Source organism: Rhynchophorus ferrugineus, unplaced genomic scaffold (assembly GCF_030347505.1).
Source record: "Rhynchophorus ferrugineus isolate W39M unplaced genomic scaffold, kcgeb_rfMv2 rfM1, whole genome shotgun sequence".
In the NCBI taxonomy this organism is placed as follows: domain Eukaryota; kingdom Metazoa; phylum Arthropoda; class Insecta; order Coleoptera; family Curculionidae; genus Rhynchophorus; species Rhynchophorus ferrugineus.
This window is the reverse complement of record NW_027472580.1, coordinates 41,163,242-41,182,214: the sequence shown is the minus strand read 5'-3', so window position 1 is coordinate 41,182,214 and position 18,973 is coordinate 41,163,242. Positions and strand designations below refer to the sequence as shown.

Genomic DNA, 18,973 nt, shown 5'->3' with positions numbered 1-18,973 from the left:
TTAAGCATTATTTAAAACCACAACTTCATCAGCCTGTAGCTTTTTAAATATTTTTTCTTCTATGCATTATTTGAACATTACGACATATCAAATTAAAAAATCCATAGTAAAAGCACGGTTTTTTTATTTTAATTTAAAAAAAAACGAGGTGGAATCGAATATAAACGGTAATTTTACTATCTAACATATCACGTAATTCTGATCTAGAAGATTCGATGCTCGAGTATTTTTTGGTTTTTGAGGAGGGGGAAACCGGTGTGGGTAGTAGCAGTGATAGAATCACTTGGAGGCAAAAGATCTGAAAGCAATGAGAAAGAAACGGAGTATGTATTCAATTAGCTGGCAACTGGCCCTCAAACTTTTTAGGAAAAAGGAATATTCAAATTTCCAAATCGGTGGCGAAAGTGTATAGAGAACTGTGATGTATATATATATATATATATGTATATATATATATATATATATATATATATATATATATATATATATATATATATATATATATATATAGGAGTCTAGTAAAATCTTATCTCTGAGAAAAACAATTTTTATTTCCGTCTCTTCTGTTCCTCCCAAGTTAGAAAGAGAAAATACACAAAGCGACGTTGAGCAAACAGTGACAGTTATCGTCTACATATCCGTCTTTTACGATAAATATTTTGTAATAATGTCCATATATTGCCGATAAAAGTACCAAATACTATCAATCGCCGACAAGTATGGTAAGTGACCAATAATTAATCCGTTTCTTCCATATCATACAAAAGATAACTTCAGAATTTATTGATTAAATGTCTAACACCAAAAAGAGAAAAATAATATATTTTTAACAAAAAACTTGAACCGACTTCAAAAAATAAATAAGAAGGCCACTGAGAATTAAATGAACATTTTAAAATAAAATATATACATAATAAGCATTGTAATAACTAAATAAACGTAAACGTAATAACTATCAATCGCTACATACTATCAATCGCAGACAAGTATGGTAAGTGACCAATAAGTAATCAGTTTCTTCCTACAAAGATACATGTGTACTTGTACACATAAGACGGATTGAGTTGTTTGACTTTCAACTGATTGATTGCTTGTTTGAACTGAATATAATATATGCAATATATTATTATTATTATTAATTTACTTATATATTTATCTATTTTTAAAATATAAAATTATTAGTATAATTAATAAACGATATACTCGAATTGAATAAAAAATGAGAACGTCAATTAAAATAATTAGAGTCTATTTCCCAGCGCCACTGATAAAATCGTATTGAATCTGAATTATATTCTCGATATGTTTTTAACCTAACTAAATAAGTAGTAACAATAATAACAAACATTTATTTTAAAGGTTTTCTTTCAATTTTCAAACAATATATTTAGCACTAATCCATAAAAAAATTACCAGTCTCATTTCATAGGTTTAAAATTTAGAACTGACTATAATATTGCGAACCAGTATATTACTAAGTAAATACCATGATATAAATCAAAACTACTACATTATAAAGCTCCGTATATAACTTTTAATGGAACAAGCGGAAATATAAACAAAGTCATTATGGGATATTATTCTTCAAAATATTAATAACAGCAGGAAGTCCATAGGGACTAACAATAGCTCCTTGTAATTTACTATTTTTAAAATACAAAATAACGTTTTGATACTTGACTATATTTTTTAATTTCGTTTGAAACAAATGTTTAGTTTTAACCCTCACATTTCATAACATTACTCTAAGATTATCATATAAAAACTGAAAAGCAGATAAACTACTGACTTACCTCGTGATCTTCAATATCGTATATCAAAAACAAAAAAATAACACTATTTTAAGCTGCGGGGGTTTAAGTTTCACTTCACTGAAAAATATATACGAACAGCAATTTTGTAGATATATATAATTCTAATTTTTGTTGAATTTCGTATCGCACAATGTAAAGCAATGACGTTTGAACTAATCTTTTTATAACCAGAAAAGTCGGTATCGATAAAGTATCTACCTAATATTTAGGCTTGAAAGGAGATCCGTAAATAATAATCTCCGACAATAAACAAGTGTTCGATATTATCTTTAATGGGATTAAAATGTGAATGGCTGGAGCTCTATTGGTATTTTTACATCGAGTAAATATTTAATCGGTAAACATCTGACAAATTGATATTTTCAATTGTTACACTAATTTTCTCGAATGGCTTTACTAAACAGAGAAAATATTATTTAAAAATGTTTTCAATTAGTTTCAGGTATAAAATCAGTGCTATCTTTTTGGTGGTTATTTACTAACCCAATGGCATCGATTAGGAAAAGTATATTTATCTCCTGAGGTACGGTATTAGGATGGTTTCATAATAAATATATCTTTTAAAAACTGATGCTTATAACCTCGTTTTTCACCAACTTCGAAAAATGAGAATTTTTGTATGCCAAAGCCAAGCTGAACTAAATATCATAGTTAATGCGGCAACATTGCAATATTTCGACGTCACAAATACCCATTAGGCATTACTAAAAAAAATTTGAATAGACTATATTCCATTCGGCTGTATAAATTTTTGTAATGTATGTTCGCCGATTTCTACATCAATTGTGAGCCAATTTTCAATGTTCTTTTTTTATTCGAAAGATTGCACTTCTAGTGTGGTCCCATTGGAATCAAATCATGATCAGTTGGGGGCAAGGGAGGAAATCGAGAGTAACGCTCAAATTTCAAAGGCACGTACAAAGTTTTCACTTATTTTTTATCTAAAATAATCAGATATTTGTGTATAATTATTCCTGAGTTGATGTGACGGAAAATCGGAAGTCGTTCAGTGGAAAAGCCATTTAGTTTACTTTTTAAGCACTAACTAGAGTGTATAAGACATTGTAGAAATATTGTAGACAACTGCTTCTATGGTAAAGGCTGAAGCGCTCCTTATTTTCAATAATTGCTTTTTTATTCCTATTTTTCCACATACGAGCCGCACCTTTACTTGGTCTAAGAATTAAATGAACATTTTAAAATAAAATATATAAAATAAATAAAAATAAACGAAAACCTTCTTTAACCTATCTACTACACGTATTTTATATTCTACTATATACACACAATTTAGCTTAATACCTACCGAATCCTATTTATCTATTTACAATATTATTGTAACTACTACCAAGTGATCACTTTGAATTCAATGCCGAGCCTAAACAATGCAAAAATAATAATATAATTTTGTGGCATATAAAAAAAATATATTAACAACTAAGCAAATCTAAATTAATATAACTGTTTGGGTTCGGCTCCGACAAAGTAGTCAGTTGGTAGTAGTTAAAATAATATTGCAAATAGGTTTAGATAGGTATTAAGCTAAATTGTATGTGTATATAGTAGAATATAAAATACGTATAGTCGATAACTAAAATAAGGTTTGGTTTATTTTTATTTAGTTATTACAACAATTGTTATGTACATATAATATTTTAAACTGTTTATTTGCTCAACCGGTTCAGTTTTTACTATTAGTAACTAAATTTGCGTGAATTCCTTATCAAATAATGAAAATCCATAATTAAAAGAATTATTTTCAAAGAACTATTTTTTTAAACAATTAGTGTTTTAATTTGATTACGTGACCTGCTTACTACCTTTCTGCATAAAGTAATTGGAAAAAACAAATTATTTTATCAGATACTTATGAAACGTTGAAGTAATATATACACTAATTATAGGTTTCCAGGTATCAGTTTTAAATAGGATTAAAATGAAATATTTTATATTGTTTTTTCAATTTATCGTTTATCGTTAAAGAATGATAATGTTCCCTATAAATTAGAAGTACTATATTAATTATATTAAGTGTATATTGTAATCGTTTTATATTAAAACGAAAAAATTGCTACAATATATATTAATTCAAAATATTTCAATAATTTTTTATAACATACCTATATATTTCTATAACAATTCGCAACATACCGAAACCGTGTCAAAAGTACGATGTTGGTTTGGTCATTTGGTCGATTCAATAATTGATCGATATGAACAAGCGGGAAACAAAAGGATTAGGAAACTCTGTTATCATTGGTCTTTTTGCAATAAAACGTCGTTCAATTTGTTCAAATAAAATGGGCAGACATTTACAGTAAGTTTTATTCAGTTTTAGGACTTACCTTGTGTACACCGTGCCCTCAATTCCTTTGTACAAACCCATTTTTCTTTCTTTCACAAACTACGTGGTAGCTTTAACTTCCTTTAATCTACTCTGATCCTAAACGCTTGAAAACAGCTAATTTAGCATTTGATAAGCTATTTCTTTTTGAGTTTGAGCTGAGTCTTCGTCCAGCAAGTCTTGCAATTCATTGTCTTCGAACCTTTTTGGTCTTCCGGGCTATACTTTGATACTGACGTAAAGGTATTCTAAAGGTATTTAAAAGGCTTTGGTGTTATATTTCTTTAAATGAAACAACAACATTAATGAATATTAATAACGAAAATTTGATGGTTCTTTAATTAGCCTCTATATACAGTGAGTAACTTAATAATGCTAATCGGAAAATTGTTAATCACTTGTGATAACAGATCAAGACCATAAATTAACAATTATATTAGGTTGTTCAACGATGTTGACCAATATATTTCGTTGATCAGAATATATAAAAACACCTAAAATGATAACCCAAAATAACTTGTTTGTGCTACTTCTCTCCATTTTTACTTCTTCTAATGCATCAATTTTTTGCTGTCTTCTGCTATATTTCTGCTTTACTATCGACTTAACAAACTTATTTTTGAAGCGCTCAGATCAAGTTCTTTAAATAGTAATGAGCTGATAAACTGAGGAAATAAGAGCCTAGAAGAATCTTATTTTATTTTTATTGCATATTATTGTTGTTTTTGTGTGTATTTCTTTCACAGGTACCATCTTACTACAGCTCGAACTATATCTTAAAACATGACAAAGACCTCATAAGCTATATCACCAAATATAACACTTTTTATTTAGTACATTGTTACTAGTCGTCGTCGAAAACCCTTCTAACCTACCTCATGTTACCTTTCACGGAACATTCGTATAATTGAATTTAGTATGTTGAGGTTGGTTTCAAGACTTGCTTATATAATAGGAATTTATTGTGTACTAATAATTGTGATTTTCTTCCAGTGGATCAAATATACCAGATATACATTTTCTTATAGTATAACGCCAGTTCTTTCTTTTTCTTTCTTATATATTCCTTCCTACAGCAAAGTTATTTAACAATATTCATTTCGAGATACTTAAAATTGGTGCTATATAGAACGATATTTATTATTATTATTATTATTATTATTTGTGCTTGTACAGTCTAATACGTTAACTTCACATGATTTACAGAATTACTTTCGTTAATTGTTATATTATATTCCAGGTTTAGGTCAAATTATTTATATTGTCTCTTGATTGTTATAATTTTTGTAACTTCTTATCTTTTTCTTAACGCTATTGTCTCCGACAGCAAAAATCGCAATACCATCAGCAAATGTAGCCATCGTGTTATTTTCCGTTTGGTCCAGCAGATAAAGAATTGGCCCCAATGCACTTCCTTGTCATCCAACTGCTTACATTGTAGGCTTCCTCTTCCACAACATTAACTGTACTTGTGAACGAGGCATCATGTCATATCTTATCGAAGGCTTGTGCTACATCTAAGAATTACATATTATTAACATACATGTATATTTTCATAGGTTTTTTAATTACGTCTGTTATTCTATGAACCTAGTCAATTGTTGAATGTTTTTTAATAAACCCGAACTGGTGTGTAAGTATTAGGTTTTCTCTCAGAAATCGAAACACTTTCAAGAGTGTAATATCAAATCGGTTAAGAATTGGAATTTGTTGAGATTTTACCGTCATTTTGATTGATTTCTTCGCTAACTCTGTCACATTATTTATGTTACATTTCATTTCGGTAACTTCTAGCAATTGATAAAATACACACACCTCCGTTATTTTTACGTTATTCACAATCTCCCTTCTTAATATTAGAACTGTTATCGCTTTTTTCAAGATAATAATATGCTCTTTGATCAACAACATTGAGAAAAAAAAAGGAAATCCAATAGAAATAACGTTTTTTCGTCGACTTTTTATCATTTTTGTTACCACTTACTTCACTATACTGGTCGTTAAATATTTTGATGATTAAATGATATTATCATTATTAATATGTCTGTCTGATTAGTAACAATTAACAAGAGTTGTAAAATAATTAAATAATATGCCGGCTTGATTGGTACAGTGGTAAAAGCGATAAGACCCCTGCTCTATCGATAGACGCGAATCATACTGGGGCATGGTCATAAATTTATGTTTGTGATTGTTTCACATTTGTAATTATCCTTGGGCAAGAGTATAATATCCAACTAGAAAAAGATCCCAATCACGCCAGTAAACAAGCTAGGCAAGACCGGGCGTCTTTTGCGATGATCTCCAAGTTGATAACTCGCCAATCAGTAGGAATAATACCAAGGGCCGTGGTCAGGAACCTACGTTAAACAGTAGACTCAGTGAAGATAAACCCTAATTGGTAAATATAACTCTAAAATATATTAATAAAAAATTAAAATTAAATAACTAATATTCTACTTGAACATTAACTACTACTATTATTTGTTTAAGTTGAAAATATCTCTATCTATCTCTCTATCTATTTTTATAGTATTCAAAGCCAGATAATCGAAAGACACAAAGTCCTGGCTCTCCGTAGAGGCATCAAAACTTTTTAGCCAATCTCTTGTAAATGTTTACCGAGTAACTAAGTAAATCAAATTAATGGTTTAGCCAAATTCTCTATAGCCCAACAAAAGCAATTAATACCATTCCCCTTGCTTGGCTTCAACACAGACTTTCAAAACGTTTGTGAAGCATCTCCTAAATTCAATCATGATCTTTTTTGCATCTTATTGTCATATATTATGTAATTTTCATTAGTGCTAATCATTTATTTCAAAAATGACTTAATTTGGGTTTGCCCTGTCAGTTTTCTTGCTGTTAATTCGTGTGTATCCAAGTATCAGTTTCCTTTCGGTATGCAGTCTTATATACATGATCGAAATCGAGCGAACCAAATTTGAAATTGGCGTTTACTCAACTCCACAAATGCCATACAATTTTAATTGAGCTAGCACTGCATTTTCCCTTTTAAGAACTATTAAAGGGAAAATTCCTGGAATCTCCATTTTCAAAGCGCAATAACGTTTGACTGAAGGATGCTACTTTTACATCTATGTTAAAATATTCAATGGATTATTACCTTTCGTATACTCTATAGCTATTAGGAATAACCAAAAATCCTTTTTCCCCAAAGTTACATATAATTTCCAATGTTTTGATTGAGGAGATAAGAAAACTCAACACGGTACACTTCGTAGGTGACAGAAGCAAACGATTCCTCTTTTTTGTCATCAATCACTTCTGCCTTGGCTAATATTGATTGATTATCGAAAAATAAATTCCGGTATACGTTAACCATTTATGGTCCCTTCGTCAACTTTATAAAGAAAACTCTTTCAGATGTTAGAATTTGACTTTTCTGTATTTATAACACAAAATACAGCATCGTACAATTTTATATATAAATATAAATATTTCTTATTGCCATTTCATAGATATTCATCATTAAGCGAAAACGGAGAGATAAACAAATTTATTGTAGTAAAATATTTCTTCTTCATCAAATCATAGAATGATAGAGGAACAACTCACCAGGGGTCTCTGGAGAAAAGTTTCGCAACGTCCAATAACTAGATGGTACTATTATCGCCATTAAGTAAATTGATTGGTTCGTTTAGATTTCTATTATAGGTACCTGTAAAAGAACCATTTTGTCATTGACAAATTTAAAAGGCTTAACAGAGTTACGATACATTACTCTACAACCTCTCCGAATTTGGCGCATGTGTATATACAGCTTTATTTAATTATATTTTTTATCGTAATTATTACATTTAGTGTCGAATATATTAAGCAGGTAAATAGGTTCAGGAAGTAAATAAAAATTTTGGAAATAACACATTTTATTTTAAAAAATTCTATTTTTATAAAAACATCATATTACACATAATCATTATTTTTTATAAATAAAAATATACAAATATGATAATTAATTTAATGTTGGAACAATATATAAGGAGTGAAATAAACATTGAAATATTTTTTAAATAACATTTAAATTGTTGAATAAAATGAAATAATAAAAATAATTACTATATGCCTTATTATTTTTATAAAAACTCCATATATAAACAAATGTACATATTTGAACAATTATTGGAGTTCTTGTCCAAAAACCATATAAATATACATTACCACAAAAAGACCAAAATCGTTTAGATCAAACACCAATATACATAAAACTATATATAGCAATATAGATATAGTATATAGCTATATAAACAATATAGCCAATATAGATAAAACCAAACGAAAAAGTCACCACTCTATATGAACGCAGTAATTTTTTTCTAAAAATCTTCAAATATTATCGCTAGTATTATTGATCCACAAACCCCATTAATGAATTAACTACCTCGAGCTTTCGATTAACATATTGTACATTTACTAGCCTAAAATGAATGGATGATCGTACTGAAAGACATCTCAGGAAATGCATTATATAATACTCTTATATAATAATGCATTGCATTTTGCTGTGTCATTAGATCATTAGGATATTGTTGATAGTTTTATATTTTGTTTATTTTATCCAGATCAACTTTTGTTAGCTAATTTAAATATTTCAAAGTATCATCAAAATATTTTCTAATTTCTTCGTCTCTGATTCTCTGAATTTCACATTCTTCGACTTTTACTCTCAACAAATTCTAGTTACATCTTAGCTATAAAATCAAATTTAAATCAATACTAAAATATATTATGTTTAAAATAAATGTCTAATTATTATCATTTACTACAGTTTTTGCTACTATTCTTAATGGAGAGACCTGATTAATGACTTGACAACTTCCAACACAACCAGAATCATTTTCTTCTCTGTTCTTGTTATCATTAAATTGTGGCATATGTTGACACATATTCCAGGTTGTTGAAAATGATGCGTTATAAATTTGGCAGCTAAAATTCCTACTATAAATAAAATTGAAGCTGTTTGGATTTTATAATTTCTGCACTTACCCTTGATCTTCCATATTTTAAAACCATTGTATGTTAGACCACCAAGAATAATACAGCAATTTAATTATTATTACTATAGAATTATCAATGTACACAAAATCTAAATATTCTAGATTTTTTTGTTGTTTTAATCTGATCGAACGCACCGATCGACTCGAAGAGTATGGATCGCCATTAGAAACGGAAGACAATATAGTTTATTATTTTCTTTGGTTTATTCTATACAGGAGAGTGCGCATGCACAAATTCCGGAGATATTGTGGAGTAATGTATCCTAACCGAGTTTACTATGCAAATAGGCCACGTGAAAACATGGCATCACGTGACTATCCACTGATATCATTTTATAGACTAATAAAATTGAAATAGAGAACTAAATTTGAATTCTGACACAAATTTGTTCAATTTAAGACAAAAAACTTTTACATTTAGTTTAATATTTACAGTTTCAAAAAAATGTCTCTTAATATGACTATGACGTTACTAACATGGCAGAATCTAGGAACAAAATGAAGAAAGACCTGCACATAGCATAAGAAAATAATCTTGACGGAGCTATTCTTCCGTTTCGTTTTATTGATCTACATAGTTAGTTTTAAAATAATGATAACCTAAGTTGAACTTAATTAATTTTTTAAACATATTTGTTTTGGGATGCAAATGTTTCACTTCATGTATTCTAACAGGTCGAAAAAAAGTCTCAACTACCTCGGTTAAGTAGACTTATATATTGATATATATTGATAGAAATATATTGATTTGTATGCTTAGCCTTCTTTATATAAAATAACCCCTTAACAATTAATGTTGCCTTAGTAAGCAATTTTTTAAGCGTAATTCAATTCGGCACTATTCAGATACCGAATAGCTTTCCTAGTTATACTTGAATGGTAAAGAAGTGAACAGTTTGTCAAATAAATTAATAATTTTTAAGACTAAAACTAGTGTTGGGAAGTATCGACTGAAATTAACTATCGACAGTTTCAGTCGTTATTTTTGGTTCGACTGTTTTTACTACGACGTTTTTACCAGTGACTTTTTCAGTCCACTGTTCTCACTGATTTTATTATTATTTACTATCGACTGTTTCAGTCGTACTTTTAGTTACTATTTTTGGTTCTACTTGTTTCGTTCGACTGATTTTTAATGTCCTTGCTCTGTCGTCGTAGCCACGACCTTGACAAAAATATACACAATTTATGACTACATAGCTATGTAATACATATATATATATATGACTACATAGATGTAATATATGTAGTTTGATGATTTTTTTGGTAATTTGCTTGTATATTGTATATTGTATATATACAATATATTGAATATTAATATTATAGCATTTTGGTACTATAATTTTCAAGATTGTTAATGTAATAGGGTAAAAAGATTAAAATTGGGAATGATAAATAGTAAAATATTTTGACGGTTTCTTATAGCAATAATAGATAATATTTCGATTGCTCTCTCGATTTCTGTTAAAAAATATTTCCGTTCAATAATAAATAAAGCATTTTTATCATTTCATTTCAGTTAATTTTTAATATTGTCATGGATTAATTTTTTTCTCTATGTTTAGGTATATGTTTAATTTTTATATAGTACCATAAAAGTTATTTTACATATTTAGTTTTTAGGTTTTGTTGAAGTTCTATTAAATTGTTTATATTTATTATAATATACTATTTAAAAATAGCAATTAACAAATTAAAATGCAATAAGCATTTATGGGGTATTATTTCATTCCATAGAAAAATTCCATCCTTTTTACGGATCCACAGAACATTCAAATATAAAAGTAATTCTACTTCGTTTAAAATTAAATTATAAATTGCATGTTATTTATTATTATTATAATAGTATTCAGTAATTATTTTTCCTCTTCTTTTTTAAAGTTAATTCGAGGAGGAATGTATACATCTCCGCCTCGCTTATACTACCGTTGGAAAATATAATCATATATAAAATTAACTGCCCCAAACAATTATCTGCGTCCTTTCCTCCCTCACAATTTATACAGGAAAGGATTCGTACACCTTCGACTGACATCACGAATTGAAAAAAACAGTTGGAAACAGTAATTACTATTTTCAGTCACTAGTTTTTTGATTATCGACTGTTTTGCGACTATCGACTGTTTCGACTGTTTTCACTCGATAGTTCCCAACACTAGCTAAAACTATTTCCTTTTTCATAACAACCATTAATTTACTGGTAATAATTATTATTACAATTTACACACTATAGTCTATCCTGCGATAATCTATAGTTCCGTTCTTAGATCTTACACCCCACCTTTCACTGCACTTACTACACTATCACACGACTATATATATGTACTTGTAAATTCAGTTTTCAATACACTTACTTTAATAATACATTGGTATAACCAACAGAGCCGCCAGCTGTGTCTTTTATATGGTAGATTCACTGTTTCTGTTGGATTTCTATCGAGTTTCGAACGACATCCAATACTTCACTAAGTCTTCCTTTAACCCAACTAAGGTGTAGTTAGTAGATGTTACAATTCACAAATAATGCAAGATGAAGAATTGTATTTAAAACTATATATTTATAGATACTCATACGTTGAATGTTCAACCAGGTCATGTAAAACCCGTAAAAAATACCATGGAAATACTTCGCCTCTATCGATAATCACTTATGCCAGTCTATAAGAGACTACTGAAACCGTATCCGAAACATATTAGTTTAATCGACAGACCGATAATTATTGATCAAGATCTCATATTTTATAACTGAAAATACACAAAGGAAACTAGCGGGAATGTGTCACACTGTCACATCAATTCTAATTTTTAGGATTTCAACAAATTTTTATAGATATATATTATTAAAAATACATATTAATTTTTAGTGAAAAGACAATAATTTAAAATAATTATTAATTATAATAGAATGTTCTATTTACCAATCATTAAATGTGTAACGTAATCAAACTACGAGAAGTACAGTCAAGTGAAATGTATTATTTTACAGCATTAACGAGAATGATGCGTTGAAATATCATTAAACACGACACAAACTAAGCTAAACTTCTAAAACAATTACATTTGCACTTTCAGTAGTTATACATATTTTAATATATGAGAGAAATAAGATCTATTTGATTAGTATTGTTCACCCAATCTGTACTTTCAGTCAGTTATGAGCTTTTTTGAGGTTTCGATAATTCAGTGGAATTCACAATTCACCTCTCTCCTGAATAATATAACTAAGAGGATGTTTATCTTATCTGAGCAGTTCTTACTTTATATATGTGACCTTGGGCCAATTGAAAATTCAATACCAAGCAATTTTCTTCTTTTAGGTTTTTCGATTCCAGTAAGAAAAAGAGAAAGTTAAAAAGAGAAGAAATATTAAATGGTTCTCCTAGAATTCTGCACTAGAGAAGTGCGCCAATTTAACTGTACTGTGCTGAATCGAACTCCAATATCAGTCTAACAGACTGACGAAAGCTTATGTACGAAGTGCCTTATTCAACAAACGTTAAACTATTATGTGATTGCGTGTATTTTGATACTTTTTCATTTTGAAAAGGCATTTATTGGGAAAAATTGGTGTAATATATATTAATTAAATATACTCCATTATTTTATACACTCTTCCCCATCTTTCTGGCAATATGACAGCATCTTGTTGAAAAAAAAACGATGTTAGTTGGCCAGTGATGCAGTCAACGAAATATTCTCGTTCTTCAATATTTCGAAATCCCGCACTGAATGTGTACATCGATCTGAACAAATGGAAATCTGAAGGTGTTATATTTGGCAAATATAGGTAGCATAGACTCGGTATAACAGAACTCCTCAGTACATCATGTACAACAAAACTTTATGATCATAAATATACAGCTTCGGTTTCGATTTGAATAGCTCTACTTGGATAGATCCACTTTTCATTGCAAGTCACACTCCCTCACAGAAAAATCCCTTTGTTATATGGCAATTAAACCGTGAATCGAAATGACATTTTATGTCAATTTTTATGGTAACGATATATAGCATACAAACGTAAAGAAAAGGAAATAATCCATTCATCAACTTTTAATCTATTCGAAAGTTCCTTGAGAATTTGAGCATCATTTTCATACAATGAATCTTTTAATTCATTGTTTTGCACCAATAACTTTAAATAATACTATCATTCCATATAGCAAGAACGCTAAATATCTCGGAATGTATTTAGATGCAAAACTTCGCTGGAAGAAACATATAAAGAAGAAAAGAAAAGAACTGGAATTGAAATATAGAAACATGTACTGGCTAATTGGAAGAAAATCGCAATTATCAGTACATAATAAATTGCTATTATATAAGCAAATACTGAAACCTATATGGACATACGGAGTTCAATTATGGGGATGTTCTGCAAAAAGAAACATAAATAACATAATAATTTTTCAGAACAAAGTCCTGAGAGGTATTGTGTGCGCCCCTAAATACTATAGGACTGATTATCTACATCGGTCTCGACCTTCAGATACCCACAGTCAGTCAAGAAATCAAGATAATTGCAAGGGGGCATAAGGAAAGACTCCATTCTCTTGAGAATATTGAAATATTGCAGCTTTTGGATACTACCAGAACAGGGCACAGACTCAAAAGAATCAAACCATCTGAACTTGTATAGTATTGTGTAGTGAGGTGCATATAATAAAAAATACAGCAGTGACATGTATATACATTATTTCACCAGAGACTGAGATAGGGCCGATGGGTCCTCCTAGTTATATACCTAGATTTAAATTATCATAAAGACAAATTGTAGGTTAGACGGAAACGACTAGTAACAATGTAATAATTAAATAATATAAATAATTCATTGTTTTGAAACTAGAATCAACAATTGGTAAATAACGGAGCAGAATCGCCACAGATTTCTAAAAATGTTTAATGGACTTTGGCAGTAGATTTCTTCGAATCAAACAATAAGAGAAACGAGTATTGAAGTGGTAATTTTAAGCGTTTCATAGTTAGCATCTGTGTATACTGAATAAATGTATAAACTGACAGTTAAGTGGTGTAAATAAAAAGTTGCTTAAATTGATATTTCGCATTTTTGCAACAGATATCGCTGATCAATATACACGCCAACACGTTATAGTTATCAATTCTCCGAATTTGTAGAATTAGATAAAGGAAGAAATATTAACGTTAATTTCGAGGATAATGCGAATCTATAAAAACGAGAAAATATAAGCCGGAAAACTTGTCGATTCATCACAGATAAGGAAGAAAACACGAGCGATCGGCGTCTAAATTCGTCAACGCAAGGAAGTTTAGTCGTTAAAGATTCGGCGTGAAACGCTCATCCGAGATTTGAATTTAATTAAAAAAACGACGATCAATCATTGTGGTCGAGACGCCGGTGATTGATGCGACGCGAAAGAGGAAAAAACCGGCTTGTTAGCAGAAAAGTGTATGTAAATTATCCTTGTCCAGATCGAGATAACGGTTACTATCTGGGTAATATTTCAAAATTTTTTGGTTGCTACTTTCTCTGATTGTTACCAAGGAATCATCATTTTGTCAGGATACATTACTCCACAAATATCTCCGGATTTAGCGCATGTGCACTCTGCTTCATAGAATAAACCATAAAAAAGAATAAACTATATTATCTTCCTTTTCTAATGGCGGTAAATTCTTTTGAGTCGATCGGTACAGTCGATCAAGTCAAGATCAAGATCAAGAAATCTAGAATATGTAGGTTTTGTATTACCTTAATTATTCGATAGGAATAATAATTAAATTGTTTAATTATTCTAGTTGGTTTAACATATATTGGTTTTAAAATATAACATAATAAGAACAAGGGTAAGTGCACAATGTAAGGTTAATTTTTTAAAAGTTATAAAACACAAACAACATCAATTTGCCAAATATATAACACATCATTTTAAACGACATCGAATAGGTATCAACATATGCCAAAATTTAATGATAACAAGAACAGAGAAGAAAATAATTATTGTTGTGTTGGAAGTAGTCAAGTCATTAATGAATTTTGTCCACCAAGAATAGTAGCAAAAATTGTAGTAACTGGGAATAATTAGACATTTATTTTAAACATAATATATTTTAGTAATGATTTAAATTTTATTTTATACTTAAGATGTACCTAGAATATGTTGAGAGTGAAAGTCAAAGAATGTGAAATTTAAAGAATCAGAGGAGAAGAAATTAGACAGTATTTTGCTAAGATGTAAAAACAGTGTACAGTGATACTATAAAATAATTAAATTTGCTAACAAAAGTAGACCTGGATCAAATAATCAAAATATAAAACTATTAACGAGACCCTAATTATCTAATGACAATGAAAATACCGTGCATTATTATATAATAGTATAGGTAAATAAATTATTGTTTTGTAAAAATAATGATGTATTGACAGAGATTTCTTTCAGCTTAAAATTACGATAATCCATTCATTTTAGGCTAGTAAATGTACAATGTGTTAATAGAAAGCTCGAGGTACTCAATTAATTAATGGGGTTTGTGGATCCAGAATAGTAGCGATCATAGTTGATCATAGTTGGAGATTTTCAGGAGAATTTCACTGCTTTCTTATATAGTGGCGACTTTTTCCTTCGGATTTAACTATATTGGCTGGGTTTAAACTAAACGATTTTGGTCTCTTTTATGATAATTTATTTATTGATTTATATATTTTATGATATATTTTACGTTTATTTATATGGTTCTTGGAGTTCTTGCTAATTGTTCAAGTATGTAAATAAATATAAATATGATGTTTTTATAAAAGAAGAAAGGCATGTAGAAATTATTTTTATTAACTAATTTTTTTCAATAATATTTTTATTATTTCGATTTACTTAATACTTTTTTAAATAAAATGTGTTATTTCCAAAATTTTACCATTTTTATTTACTTCCTGGACCTATTTACCTGCTTATATATATTTCCGACATTAATACTGATAATCACGATAAAAAAAGTAAGTAAAACATGTAAGTAAATAAAGCTGTATGTACGCATGCGCTAAACTCGAATTATTCTCTGTTTTTAAATTAAGTGGAGCTAAATATGCGCAAAATCCAGAAATATTTGTGAAATAATGTATCCTCATTGTGTCTACTTCAGCATCGAGACGTCAACAGTTATGCTCAAATTTTTTCAAAATTTTACAGTTTGATTAGGCCATGTAATGAGATAATTGCCAATAAAACGGATATTAACAACATTCACAGTGATAGCAAGTTTGTATTATGCAGTGACATGTATGATCAATTTCTGATAATTCACATTAATATTTTTCTTCATTTCTTCACTGAATGCATGAAACATAAATCTGAAAATTAAATTGTAGATATTTATTACTTTTGATTTTTGGTTTGGAAAAATCTGTTGGCGAAAGTCATCAAACAATTTTGCAAACCTACAGTGATGCTGTTTTATTATATCATTTATTTATTTATATTTCTGTGTAACTTCAAGGTATATTTGTTGTTGAAAAAAAAAACGGTTTGTTTAAATGTAAAAACGAAAATAACGTATCATGTTCCAAGATGTGAAGTCTGATCTTGCGTGAAATAGTTTGATTCTTTTGGTCTATATAAATTTATAAAGATGTCTGCCATATCGCAATAGTTAGTTTTGATTTCAATCATTTAAGAAGTGGTGATTTTGATGACAATGGCAAAGAGCGACTTGGACAACCAAACAAATTCGAAGACAATAATGTACAAGATTATTTTACTGCAAAACTAAAGCACTGAAAATCTAAAGGAAATTTCTTTGCTTTTATTTGGTTTTTTATTTTTATGTATTATTTTAAGGAAATTTATTTTTATGACATAATCTTCAGGACATCTAAAGCAATAATAATTTTTAATTGAAAAACGAAAGGACCGTTTTGTGTTCCAGGATGTGGAATTTCAGATAGAATCATCATTCATCGTTACCTAAAGTTCATTGCTATAGTCCAGAAAGAGTTTTTAAAAATAAACAATGATAAGCTTAACGGAATATCTTATAACCTTCTATATAAATACGGGAAGGTTTGTCGTGACGTTTATGTTAGAAACCAGGTAGAAAAAATGAAATTCCAAATTATAACTATTCCATTTCCGTCGATGCATATAACCGAATTTATATGCATAATCATCTTACTTTCATGCATTATATAAATATATCACAGATTTTTTTCTTTATTCCAGCAAAAGAAAAATATGGCCACAGGTTCAATACTGTAATCAGCAGGAGTTGTTCACTCCACACTATAATCTCGACAATAATTAGAAGTAAGTACAAATGTAACACTTTTTCACATTACATTATAGAATTACCACAAGATTAGAGTTCGACCTCTCGAAATACATTTTGTGCATTCCCATCTTCATTTTTTCCTACAAAGCTACACTGATACGAGCAATAAGCAAGCAGAAGGCCCACGCCAAGATATCACAAAAGTCGAAAAGCGATACCAAGGATTTTCAGACGAAAACACGATGAGTTAGTACCGTTGGCCCCCAATGCGTGAAATAAATCCCAAGCAGCATAAAAACCCAGTTCAACCTCTGTTAATTTCTGATGTATACTTTTTAATTCAATAAATGTCCGTTAATGGTCAAAAATATTAAAATAATGAACTTGTTGAATATAGTTCAATTTTAAAAAACAGATTTTTGTCAATGGCCTAATGTAACTTATAAGCATTTGGATGTTACATATTTGGTTATTACATATATTTTTATTATTCTGCTATTACGAATAATCGCTTTTTTAAGAAAACGGCGGCACCTAGAGGCGTGAAATTTAGCACGGTAAAAGCCTATATTGAGAACGAATTTTTAAGCCCAATATTTTTGTGTAATATTTGCCACAAACAAATATATTCCAATAAAATGGAAAACGCCCAAATCAAGCAACCAGGAATAGCCGTCAGATCGGTGACAAAATATACAAACGAACATAGCGGGTAGCCGTGCGAGTTTGCTCCGCCGACAATAACGTAATACGGTCGAATCTCCCTGGAAATAAAGGTTTTTTTTAAGTTTATAGAATAAAATAAAGGATAATGTTCTTTAAAATGATTAAGAGAATCTAAACTAAGCTAAACTTCTAAAACAATTACATTTGCACCTTCAGTAGTTATATATATTTTAATATGTGAGAGAAATAAGATCTATTTGATTAGTATTGTTCACCCAATCTATATTTTCAGTCAGTTATGAGCTTTTTTGAGGTTTCAATATTTCAGTGGAATTCACAATTCACCTCTCTCCTGAATAATATAACTAAGAGGATGTTTATCTTATCTGAGCAGTTCTTACTTTATATATGTGACCTTGGGCCAATTGAAAATTCAATACCAAACAATTTTCTTCATTTAGGTTTTTCGATTATAGTAATCAGCTTAATCAATTTAAAAAGAGAAGAAATATTAAATGCTTCTCCTAGAATTCTGCACTAGAAAAGTGCGCCAATTTAACTGTACTGTGCTGAATCGAACGTTTTTTTTAACTTTATAGAATAAAATAAAGGATAATGTTCTTTAAAATGATTAAGAGAATGTTTTTCTACATTTGAAACGATACTAAAACGGAAAATGAGGGATTAAAACATTATTAAACAAATTTATATAATTTTAAGCAGTGTTTTGTGCTACTTTCGGTTATTTCCGTATTGCGATTAGTTATGGAAAGTTCCATTTCAAATGGACTTACCGCACGAGAAATTAACGGTCAAAAAAGTTAAACAAACAATAATGAGAGAAATTAATATTAAAAAAGCTCCTGGTTATGACCTAATTACTGGTAAAA

General features: G+C 29.3%; 1 protein-coding gene and 1 long non-coding RNA gene across 7 annotated transcripts in view; one reads left to right on the top strand and one right to left on the bottom strand.

Moving 5' to 3' along the window:
• Nucleotides 1–1,968, bottom strand: part of LOC143197268 (uncharacterized) — a 51,466-nt gene extending 49,498 nt beyond the window's left edge. For 5 of the 6 annotated variants that reach the window (XM_076405735.1, XM_076405803.1, XM_076405872.1 and 2 more), the window contains exon 1: nucleotides 1,794–1,968. The gene's annotated coding sequence lies outside the window, so the exon portion shown is untranslated. The remainder of the gene's footprint in view (nucleotides 1–1,793) is intronic. The other variant, XM_076405588.1, reaches the window with a different exon arrangement.
• On the top strand, nucleotides 634–17,699 carry LOC143197443 (uncharacterized). The gene is made up of 3 exons (XR_013006004.1): nucleotides 634–722; nucleotides 17,369–17,452; nucleotides 17,566–17,699. It is a non-coding gene; the product is annotated as an uncharacterized LOC143197443 (long non-coding RNA).
• Nucleotides 17,700–18,973: the final 1,274 nt, after the last annotated feature.